Here is an 11,987-nt window from a genome sequence, read left to right on the forward strand (position 1 = left end):
CACACACGTTTTGCACTGGGCTAAAAAAAAAAACATAAAACGTTAAATGTTTGACTAAAAGTTTTTAAACACTAATTTTCAAAATTTTTTGTTGACTAAGAGCACATGATTCTCATAATTATTCTCTCTCTCTCTCTCTCTCTCTCTCTCTCTCTCTCTCTCTCTCTCTCTCTCTCTCTCACTCTCTCTCTCTCTCTCTCTCTCTCTCTCTCTCTCTCTCTCTCTCTCTCTCTCTCTCTCTCTCTCTCTCTTCTCTTCTTTTTCTTCTTCTTCTTCTCTTCTTCTCTTTTTTTTCACTTTCTCTCCTCTTCCTCATCTTCATCATCATTATCTCTTCCTACCTACCCTTCCTTCCCTTGCCTACCCATCAACCTCCTCCTTATCATCCTCCTCCTCCTTCCTTCTCTCTCCTTCCCTTCTTCCTCCTTTCCCTTTCCTTCCCTTCCCATCCTCCTTACCTATCTACCTACCTCCTACCTTCCCTTTCCTTCCTATCCCTTTCCTTCCCTTCCTCTCATACCCCTCCATTCCTTCCTTTTCGTCATCAGGTCAATTTTCGTCAAGGGTAGGCGGTGGCCGAAGTGATAGCGTACTGGACCCACATTCGCTGCGTGATGGACGACGCGGGTTCGAATCCCCACGCTACCACTCGGATTTTTCAGTCACCGCCGAGTGGCTTAAAACTACCCACATGCTGTCCTGAAGACCACCCATCAACCCGGACTCTAGAGGAAGCCGTCCAAGCGAATCAAGAACGAGTTCCGGGGGGCAGCATGAGCCAATGCAAGATGGCGCCACTATAAACACTCGCCTGCCCCAGAACGGGCTGGGCCGACCATCAGGCCCCACCTGAAGAAGCCTTGGGCCGACCATCAGGCCCCACTGGAAGATGCCTACCGGCGCAATAGGCACAACGTAAAAAAAAAAAAAAAAAAAACATCATCATCATCACCCTTTCCCTATGACGTCACCACCGAGAAAAAACGAGTAAAGAAGAAAAAAACAAGAAGAAATAAGGAAAAAGGTCAAAAGGAAAAGACAAAATCAATTAGTTAAAAAAATAGAATAAGAAAAATCAATAGTGAAATAAAAGCCAGAAAACGAGTAAAATAATAAAGAAGAAGAAGAACAACAACAAATACAAGAAAACAAGAAGAACAAAAAAGAAAAAAGAAAAAAAAACTCCATGCAGGAAAAAAGAAAAAAAGGAAAAAAAGAAATCGTGCTCCTATTTTGTGGACGGACTCGGCTCCTTGAATGTAAATCAGGCGGCGTATTGTCAACAGGTGCGCGCGGACAGGTAAAGAGGAGGGGGTGAAAGGTGAGGTGAGGTTACAGCGTGAAGGAGGTGGTGATGACGAGGACTGGTGGTGGTGTTAGTGGTGGTGATGTTATGTAGCGGTGTTAGTGGTGATGGGTGATGACTGGAATGGAGATGAGTGGAGTGGTGACTGACTACAAGGTGTGGCTATGTTATGAGGCTAATGAATGGTGAAGAGAGGGATGGGGAGAGTGAGTGTGAATGTGATTGTCGTATGTGTGTGTGTGTGTGTGTGTGTGTGTGTGTGTGTGTGTGTATTACCCGTGAACATTTCGAATCACACACATACGCACACACACGCACAAAGTTATCTCGCTCCTAAACTAATTCGGTACAATTCGGCACATCAATGGAAAAAAAAAAAACTAATGCAAAACACAGTCGAAACAAAAACTCACCGGCGCTGGATGGAGTTTTATGGCTCGTTCGGCGCGGCCAAACTCGGCGAGGCGGCTCCTGAAAAATACAGCAAGAAAACTTTGGCGTAATTAATGACTTTTTCCGTGTTATTATTAGTATTAGAATTATTATTAGGAGTAGTAAAGTAGTAGTAGTAGTAGTAGTAGTAGTAGTAGTAGTAGTAGTAGTAGTAGTAGTAGTAGTAGTAGTAATGGTTTTAGTAGTAATAGCAATATGGTGTTGATAATGGTGATGGTGACCGTAGTGGTGATTAAGTTATGGTGATGGTAGTGAAGCTCGTGGTAGTGATATGTCGGCAGTGGTGATTAATGGTACTGGTAGTGGTGGTGATGGTTGAGGTAGTGGTGACGATAGAGGTGGTGGTGGTGATGGTGGTGGTGATTATAGAGGCAGAACAAACACTACCACCACCACCACCTCCACCAGAACCAATATCGGAAAAAGTATTGGGCCAACATATTTTTTGAGAGATATTTATAACCAGCCAGTAGTTGCCCTTTCTTTCCGCCCTTATAATTAGGTGTTGGTGTGCACGTGGGTAGGCTGGCCCGCTCCCAAAGATGGATTAGTTAGTAAGCTTTTTGTCCTATTCTTTTGTCCTTTTTTTCAATTAGTGAGAGAGAGAGAGAGAGAGAGAGAGAGAGAGAGAGAGAGAGAGAGAGAGAGAGAGAGAGAGAGAGAGAGAGAGAGAGAGAGAGAGAGAGAGAGAGAGAGAGAGATTAGCTCAGAGATAGCCTGGAGATACCTTTTTATTTTCCTCCCTTCCTTCCTTCCTCACTTGTCTTCCCTTCCTTCCTGTTTGATGTTTTCTCTTCCTTTTCCTCCATTCCCCTTTCCTCCCCTCCTCCTTCTCTCCATCACTTCTTGCTGTTTTCCTTTTTCAGTCCTACTTTTTTTTATTCCTTACTTCCTTCCTCCTTCACCTCCCTACTTCCTTATTATATCTCTCCCTTACTTCTTTACTTCCTTCCTTCCTTCCTTCTATACTCGCCTCACAGCTCCCAAATCCCTTTCTTTCTTACTTCCTTTTTCCTTCTTTACTTTCTTTTTTCCCCCTTAGTTTCTCCTTTTCCTGGTTTCTTCCTCCCTTTTCCTTTTCCTCCATTTTCAGCTTTTATCCCTCTCTCCATTATTGGCGTTCCTTCTTCTTCTCCTCAGTCCCCTTGTCCCGCCTCTCTTATTATCCACCATTTCACTTTCTCTATCGTCCACTTTCTCTCTCTCTTCCCTACACTTTTTTCTCTCCCTCCAATCACACATTTTTCCGTAACTTTCCAAATATTTTCTATCTTTCTCTTCCTCCACTAACAGCTCCCTTTTTTCCTTCCCTCTCTTTCTCTTCCTCCTCGCATTTACACTTTCCTTTACCACCTTCCCTTTCAGTTTCTTCCCTCCACATCTTCTCTCCTTTCACTTCCAGCTCCATTTTTTCTCCTTTCCTTTCTATTACCTCTTCCGCCGGTGACGTCACGGCCGTAACCTCGGGGTAAATACTAGTGTTATTATTCTAATTCATATATCTCGCACAATACTTAAGATGGTGGGAGTAAACAATTATTGAAGGGAAAAATGCTCACTTCTTACCCCACAGGGCCGTTATTTTAAACGTATCGAGCTGCCTTTACGACTATTCCCAAGGCCGCGGAGAAGCTTGGCCAAGTTGTCACGGGTGACTTTACCATTCATGACGCTGAAGGCGTGTACAGCCATCACTACGATCACAAAACAGTCCGTGAATACCCCGGCAACTTCAACGAGAGGCTTTTCAAACAGGCGAGCCGAGGCGAAGATTACTTTATAAATAAGACCTTCCATCCAGCCAATCAGATCCCGTAGCTAAGCACACCCTCCCTCCATCAAGCCAATCAGCTCCCGTAGCTAACATCTCCCTCCCTCCATCCAGCCAATCAGCTCCCGTAGCGATCTTCACTACAAAAGGTGCAACTAGCTCTAGATTCAGCCCTATGCAATGTCAACTCTGTGCTCCCTAAAACGGCATATCGCAAACCGAGGTGATGTGGTAAATCTCGACCCTATACAGGGTAAGAAAAAGGAGGAGGGTGACTCCATCTCAAGAAATCAAAATCGCGTGGCTGATCCCCGAGGCCAGGCGAGCCTCAGAACCTTAGACACACACACACACACACACACACACACACACACACACACACACACACACACACACACAGGATAATGAGGCAGGGGACTAATGGACTAACGCTCTGCCGTGACAGGATAGGGAGGCTTCCCTCCAATAAGGAGCAACGAGAGGAGAGGAAGGCCTCCCAGTGGGAGTTGAAGCAACTCCCGGGGCCGCTGCCGAAGCTGATGTCGGTCTGCTCCTGCTGCGACAGGAAAAGTTCTCGCGTGTTATTCGCCTAGCTCACGCAGCACGCACGCACTCACCCCGCAACGCACGCCAGCACGAACTCACTCCCCAACGCACGTTCGCTCGCACTCACCCCCCAACGCACGCACGCACGCACGCACGCACATACGCAAGCACACACGCACGAACGATCGGACGCACAAGCACGCACTCACCCCCCACCCACGCTCGCACGCACGAACGCAAGAACACACGCAAGAACGAACGGACGAACACACGCTCGCACACACCCATCCCCAACGCACGCTCGCACGCACGAACACGAATACACACGCACGAAGGAACGGATGAACACACGCTCGCACGCACGAATACGAGTACACACGCACGAAGGAACGGACGAACACACGCTCGCACGCACCCATCCCCAGCGCACGCTCGCACGCACGAACACGAGTACACACACGCACGAAGGAACAGATGAACACACGCTCGCACGCACGAACACGAGCATACACACGCACGAAGGAACGGACGAACACACGCTCGCACGCACGAACACGAGCATACACACGCACGAAGGAACGGACGAACACACGCTCGCACTCACGAACACGAGTATACATACCCACGAAGGAACGGACGAACACACGCTCGCAGGCACTGACCGCCCAACGCACGCAGCACACAAGCACTCACACACGCAAGCACGCACACAATCACGTATCCACGCATGCACACGCACGCAAGCACACACACTCACGTACAGACGCACGCACCCACGCAAGCATGCAGGCAGGCACGCACCCACGCAAGCATGCAGGCAGGCACGCACGCACACACTCACTCACACAAGCAAGCACGCAGCCACGCACGAAAAAACGCACGAACTCACGCAAGTACGTAAGCACGCACGCACGCACGCACGCACGAAGGCACGGACACTCTGATGACGACCCAGGCAACAAGGCACCCTGACACTCCCTGGACACTCTCTGAACAATGGATGGACACTCTGATGACGACCCACGCATCTAGCATTAAGGCCTTAGGTGTTGTGTGTTGGGTAGGGTTGCTGACTCCTCTGGGGTGAAGGAGACTCATCCTGAGCAGCATACAGCACCAAGATAAGGCGATACAGCTACCCAACACAAGGAAACGGAAAATAAAGAAAATAACACCGAAGAATTAAGATTACAATATAAAGAACACAAACATAAAGAAGTGATAGGAACGCAAAATCAAGAAAAGGAAAAAAATCTAGCAGAGTAAGTCCTTTGGTGCTGTGTGTTGGGTAGGGTTGCTGACTTCTCTGGGGTGAGGGAGACTCATCCTGAGCAGCATACAGCACCAAGATAGGGCGATACAGCTAGCCTGCACAACATCAGGAAACGTAAAATAAATAAAAATATCATCGAAGAATGGATATTACTGAAAAAAGGAACACGATAATAAAGAACTTGTAGAAAAACATCATGAAAGTGAAAACCAATCATTGGGGCAAGCATTAAGGCCTTTGGTGTTGTGTGTTGGGTAGGGTTGCTGACTCCTCTGGGGTGAGGGAGACTCATCCTGAGCAGCATACAGCACCAAGAAGAGGCAATATAGCTAGCCAACACAACACCAGGAAACGAAAAATAATGATAAAGAACACCGAAGAATGGATATTACTGAAAAGGAACACGAGAATAAAGAAGTGATAGAAACACAACATCATGAAAGTGAAACAACTCATTGTGGCAAGCATTAAGTCCTTTGGTGTTGTGTGTTGGGTAGGGTTGCTGACTCCTCTGGGGTGAGGGAGACTCATCCTGAGCAGCATACAGCACCAAGATAAGGCGATACAGCTAGCCTGCACAACACCAGGGAACGAAAAAAAAAAAATAATAACCCCGAAGAATGGATATAACAAAAAAAAAAAACCATCACGAGAAAAATAAAGTGATAGAAACACAACATCAAGAAAAGGGAAAAATATCTAGCATTAAGGCCTTAGGTGTTGTGTGTTGGGTAGGGTTGCTGACTCCTCTGGGGTGAGGGAGACTCATCCTGAGCAGCATACAGCACCAAGACAAGGCGATACAGCTAGCCTGCACAACGCCAGGAAACGGAAAATTAAATACCGAAGAAACGATATTACAGAAAAAGAATACGAAAATAAAAAAGTCTTGGAAACACAACATGGACTGACACTCTGATGACGACCCACGCAACAAGGCCCCCTGACACTCCCTGGACACTCTCTGAACAATGGACGGACACTCTGATGACGACCCACGCAACAAGGCCCCTGACACTCCCTGGACACTCTCTGAACAATGGACGGACACTCTGATGACGACCCACGCAACAAGGCCCCTGACACTCCCTGGACACTCTGAACACTGCCCTGACCATTTGCAACAAAAAATCTCCTCACGACGTAACCTAAAATGGACAAAATCCCCCCCGACAAAAAAAAAAAAAATAGTTAACTTTCCAAACTATAACGAAATAGTTAAGTCACCAACAAGACATCAAAATAAAGAAGCCATAAAAAAGAAAAAGAAAAAAGCAACAAAGAAATCAACTCAAGCAGTAGTAAAAAAAAAAGACCTAACAAATCTAAAAAGGTCAACTCCTGATCAGTCAAAAAATAGAAAACTAAAAACATATAATGCCAAAATGTAACGAAAAGTATGAACTCAAAAGCAAGAAAGAAAAGTAAAAAAAAAGAAAAAAAAAATTAACCAAAAATTAATTCAACACCAAAAAAAAAACGAAACTGAGGAAAACTAAAACTAAGAGAAAAAAGAAAACCGGCAGCGGCTTGATTATCTTTGGCTTCAGCCTGGCTTAGATGGACAGACGAAGGAACACAGAAAGACAGGAATAAAGGGATGAACTGAAGTGTAAGAGAAGGAAGAAAGAAAAGAATATTATTATGAAGAAAAAAATTATAGGAGAGAGGGAAGAATGGAGGGAAGGATGGAAAAAACGAAGAAAGAAAGGAAGAAAAATATAAAGAATAGGAGAAAGGGAGGAAGTAAACAAAGAAGGCAACAAAGCAGATGTAGATTCAGAAAAAAATATACAGATGGACGGAATGAGATGAAAGGAAGAAAGAAAGGAAGAAAAATAGTTGCCTGGGTGGGATGCTGCTTAGTGTTCAGGGTGGGATGCTGACCCTGGCTTAGTGTTCAGGGTGGGATGCTGACCCTGGCTTAGCGTTCAGGGTGGGATGCTGACCCTGGCTTAGCGTTCAGGGTGGGATGCTGACCCTGGCTAAGTGTTCAGGGTGGGATGCTGACCCTGGCTAAGTGTTCAGGGTGGGATGCTGACCCTGGATTAGTGTTCAGGGTGGGATGCTGACGCTGGCTTAGTGTTCAGGGTGGGATGCTGACCCTGGCTTAGTGTTCAGGGTGGGATGCTGACCCTGGCTTAGCGTTCAGGGTGGGATGCTGACCCTGGCTAAGTGTTCAGGGTGGGATGCTGACCCTGGCTAAGTGTTCAGGGTGGGATGCTGACCCTGGATTAGTGTTCAGGGTGGGATGCTGACCCTGGCTTAGTGTTCAGGGTGGGATGCTGACCCTGGCTTAGTGTTCAGGGTGGGATGCTGACCCTGGCTAAGTGTTCAGGGTGGGATGCTGACCCTGGCTAAGTGTTCAGGGTGGGATGCTGACCCTGGCTAAGTGTTCAGGGTGGGATGCTGACCCTGGCTTAGTGTTCAGGGTGGGATGCTGACCCTGGCTAAGTGTTCAGGGTGGGATGCTGACCCTGGCTAAGTGTTCAGGGTGGGATGCTGACCCTGGCTAAGTGTTCAGGGTGGGATGCTGACCCTGGCTAAGTGTTCAGGGTGGGATGCTGACCCTGGATTAGTGTTCAGGGTGGGATGCTGACCCTGGCTAAGTGTTCAGGGTGGGATGCTGACCCTGGCTTAGTGTTCAGGGTGGGATGCTGACCCTGGCTAAGTGTTCAGGGTGGGATGCTGACCCTGGCTAAGTGTTCAGGGTGGGATGCTGACCCTGGCTAAGTGTTCAGGGTGGGATGCTGACCCTGGCTAAGTGTTCAGGGTGGGATGCTGACCCTGGCTTAGTGTTCAGGGTGGGATGCTGACCCTGGCTTAGTGTTCAGGGTGGGATGCTGACCCTGGATTAGTGTTCAGGGTGGGATGCTGACCCTGGATTAGTGTTCAGGGTGGGATGCTGACCCTGGCTTAGTGTTCAGGGTGGGATGCTGACCCTGGATTAGTGTTCAGGGTGGGATGCTGACCCTGGCTAAGTGTTCAGGGTGGGATGCTGACCCTGGATTAGTGTTCAGGGTGGGATGCTGACCCTGGATTAGTGTTCAGGGTGGGATGCTGACCCTGGATTAGTGTTCAGGGTGGGATGCTGACCCTGGATTAGTGTTCAGGGTGGGATGCTGACCCTGGATTAGTGTTCAGGGTGGGATGCTGACCCTGGATTAGTGTTCAGGGTGGGATGCTGACCCTGGATTAGTGTTCAGGGTGGGATGCTGACCCTGGATTAGTGTTCAGGGTGGGATGCTGACCTTGGATTAGTGTTCAGGGTGGGATGCTGACCCTGGAGTGTTCAGGGTGGGATGCTGACCCTGGATTAGTGTTCAGGGTGGGATGCTGACCCTGGATTAGTGTTCAGGGTGGGATGCTGACCCTGGATTAGTGTTCAGGGTGGGATGCTGACCCTGGATTAGTGTTCAGGGTGGGATGCTGACCCTGGCTAAGTGTTCAGGGTGGGATGCTGACCCTGGCTAAGTGTTCAGGGTGGGATGCTGACCCTGGATTAGTGTTCAGGGTGGGATGCTGACCCTGGCTTAGTGTTCAGGGTGGGATGCTGACCCTGGATTAGTGTTCAGGGTGGGATGCTGACCCTGGATTAGTGTTCAGGGTGGGATGCTGACCCTGGATTAGTGTTCAGGGTGGGATGCTGACCCTGGATTAGTGTTCAGGGTGGGATGCTGACCCTGGATTAGTGTTCAGGGTGGGATGCTGACCCTGGCTAAGTGTTCAGGGTGGGATGCTGACCCTGGATTAGTGTTCAGGGTGGGATGCTGACCCTGGCTAGGTGTTCAGGGTGAGATGCTGACCCTGGATTAGTGTTCAGGGTGGGATGCTGACCCTGTCTAAGTGTTCAGGGTGGGATGCTGACCCTGGCTAAGTGTTCAGGGTGGGATGCTGACCCTGGATTAGTGTTCAGGGTGGGATGCTGACCCTGGCTAAGTGTTCAGGGTGGGATGCTGACCCTGGCTTAGTGTTCAGGGTGGGATGCTGACCCTGGCTTAGTGTTCAGGGTGGGATGCTGACCCTGGCTAAGTGTTCAGGGTGGGATGCTGACCCTGGATTAGTGTTCAGGGTGGGATGCTGACCCTGGCTAAGTGTTCAGGGTGGGATGCTGACCCTGGATTAGAGTTCAGGGTGGGATGCTGACATTGGCTAAGTGTTCAGGGTGGGATGCTGACCCTGGATTAGTGTTCAGGGTGGGATGCTGACCCTGGCTAAGTGTTCAGGGTGGGATGCTGACCCTGGCTAAGTGTTCAGGGTGGGATGCTGACCCTGGCTAAGTGTTCAGGGTGGGATGCTGACCCTGGATTAGTGTTCAGGGTGGGATGCTGACCCTGGCTAAGTGTTCAGGGTGGGATGCTGACCCTGGCTAAGTGTTCAGGGTGGGATGCTGACCCTGGCTCAGTGTTCAGGGTGGGATGCTGACCCTGGATTAGTGTTCAGGGTGGGATGCTGACCCTGGCTCAGTGTTCAGGGTGGGATGCTGACCCTGGATTAGTGTTCAGGGTGGGATGCTGACCCTGGATTAGTGTTCAGGGTGGGATGCTGAACCTGGCTAGGTGTTCAGGGTGGGATGCTGACCCTGGATTAGTGTTCAGGGTGGGATGCTGACCCTGGCTTAGTGTTCAGGGTGGGATGCTGACCCTGGATTAGTGTTCAGGGTGGGATGCTGACCCTGGCTTAGTGTTCAGGGTGGGATGCTGACCCTGGATTAGTGTTCAGGGTGGGATGCTGACCCTGGCTTAGTGTTCAGGGTGGGATGCTGACCCTGGATTAGTGTTCAGGGTGGGATGCTGACCCTGGATTAGTGTTCAGGGTGGGATGCTGACCCTGGATTAGTGTTCAGGGTGGGATGCTGACCCTGGATTAGTGTTCAGGGTGGGATGCTGACCCTGGCTAAGTGTTCAGGGTGGGATGCTGACCCTGGCTTAGTGTTCAGGGTGGGATGCTGACCCTGGCTATATGTTCAGGGTGGGATGCTGACCCTGGATTAGTGTTCAGGGTGGGATGCTGACCCTGGCTTAGAGTTCTAGGTGGGATGCTGACCCTGGCTTAGTGTTCAGGGTGGGATGCTGACCCTGGCTAAGTGTTCAGGGTGGGATGCTGACCCTGGCTAAGTGTTCAGGGTGGGATGCTGACCCTGGCTTAGTGTTCAGGGTGGGATGCTGACCCTGGATTAGTGTTCAGGGTGGGATGCTGACCCTGGCTTAGTGTTCAGGGTGGGATGCTGACCCTGGATTAGTGTTCAGGGTGGGATGCTGACCCTGGCTTAGTGTTCAGGGTGGGATGCTGACCCTGGATTAGTGTTCAGGGTGGGATGCTGACCCTGGCTTAGTGTTCAGGGTGGGATGCTGACCCTGGCTTAGTGTTCAGGGTGGGATGCTGACCCTGGATTAGTGTTCAGGGTGGGATGCTGACCCTGGATTAGTGTTCAGGGTGGGATGCTGACCCTGGATTAGTGTTCAGGGTGGGATGCTGACCCTGGATTAGTGTTCAGGGTGGGATGCTGACCCTGGCTTAGTGTTCAGGGTGGGATGCTGACCCTGGCTTAGTGTTCAGGGTGGGATGCTGACCCTGGCTTAGTGTTCAGGGTGGGATGCTGACCCTGGATTAGTGTTCAGGGTGGGATGCTGACCCTGGATTAGTGTTCAGGGTGGGATGCTGACCCTGGATTAGTGTTCAGGGTGGGATGCTGACCCTGGATTAGTGTTCAGGGTGGGATGCTGACCCGGGCTGAGTGTTCAGGGTGGGATGCTGACCCTGGATTAGTGTTCAGGGTGGGATGCTGACCCTGGATTAGTGTTCAGGGTGGGATGCTGACCCTGGATTAGTGTTCAGGGTGGGATGCTGACCTGGATTAGTGTTCAGGTGGGATGCTGAGGATTAGGGAGAGGGGTGGCGTGCGAGGAACAGGAGGAGGCGGTGGCGGGGGAGGGGTGCGAGTGAGAGGTGGAGGCGATGGCGGGTAAGTTGTTGCGAGTGAGAGGTGGAGGCGGTGGCAGGGTGGGAGGGTGCAGTGAGAGGTGGAGGCGGTGGCAGGGGGAGGGTGCGAGTGAGAGGTGGAGGCGGTGGCAGGGGTGGGTGCAGTGAGAGGTGGAGGCGGTGGCGGGGGAGGGGTGCAGGTGAGAGAAGGAGGCGGTGGCGGGGGAGGGGTGCGAGTGAGAGGTGGAGGCGGTGGCGGGGGAGGGGTGCGAGTGAGAGGTGGAGGCGGTGGCGGGGGATGGGTGCGAGTGAGAGGTGGAGGCGGTGGCGGGGGAGGGGTGCGAGTGAGAGGTGGAGGCGGTGGCGGGGGAGGGGTGCGAGTGAGAGGTGGAGGCGGTGGCGGGGGAGGGGTGCGAGTGAGAGAAGGAGGCGGTGGCGGGGGAGGGTGCTAGTGAGTGGTGGAGGCGGTGGGGGGGGAGGGGTGAGAGGTGGAGGCGGTGGCAGGGGAGGGTGCAGTGAGAGAAGGAGGCGGTGGCAGGGGAGGGGTGCGAGTGAGAGGTGAAGGCGGTGGCGGGGGAGGGGTGCAGTGAGAGGTGGAGGCGGTGGCAGGGGGGTGCAGTGAGAGAAGGAGGCGGTGGCGGGTATGGGGTGCGTGTGAGAGGTGGTGGCGGTGGCGGGGGAGGGGTGCGAGTGAGAGAAGGAGGCGGTGGCAAGGG

General features: G+C 51.0%; 1 long non-coding RNA gene across 1 annotated transcript; it reads left to right on the forward strand.

The window, feature by feature from the left end:
* Window positions 1-2,612: 2,612 nt before the first annotated feature.
* On the forward strand, window positions 2,613-6,834 carry LOC126995822 (uncharacterized). Its single transcript, XR_007750737.1, has 2 exons — window positions 2,613-5,828; window positions 6,067-6,834. It is a non-coding gene; the product is annotated as an uncharacterized LOC126995822 (long non-coding RNA).
* The last annotated feature ends 5,153 nt before the right edge of the window (window positions 6,835-11,987 follow it).

Source organism: Eriocheir sinensis, chromosome 9 (genome assembly GCF_024679095.1).
Source record: "Eriocheir sinensis breed Jianghai 21 chromosome 9, ASM2467909v1, whole genome shotgun sequence".
Taxonomy (NCBI): Eukaryota; Metazoa; Arthropoda; class Malacostraca; order Decapoda; family Varunidae; genus Eriocheir; species Eriocheir sinensis.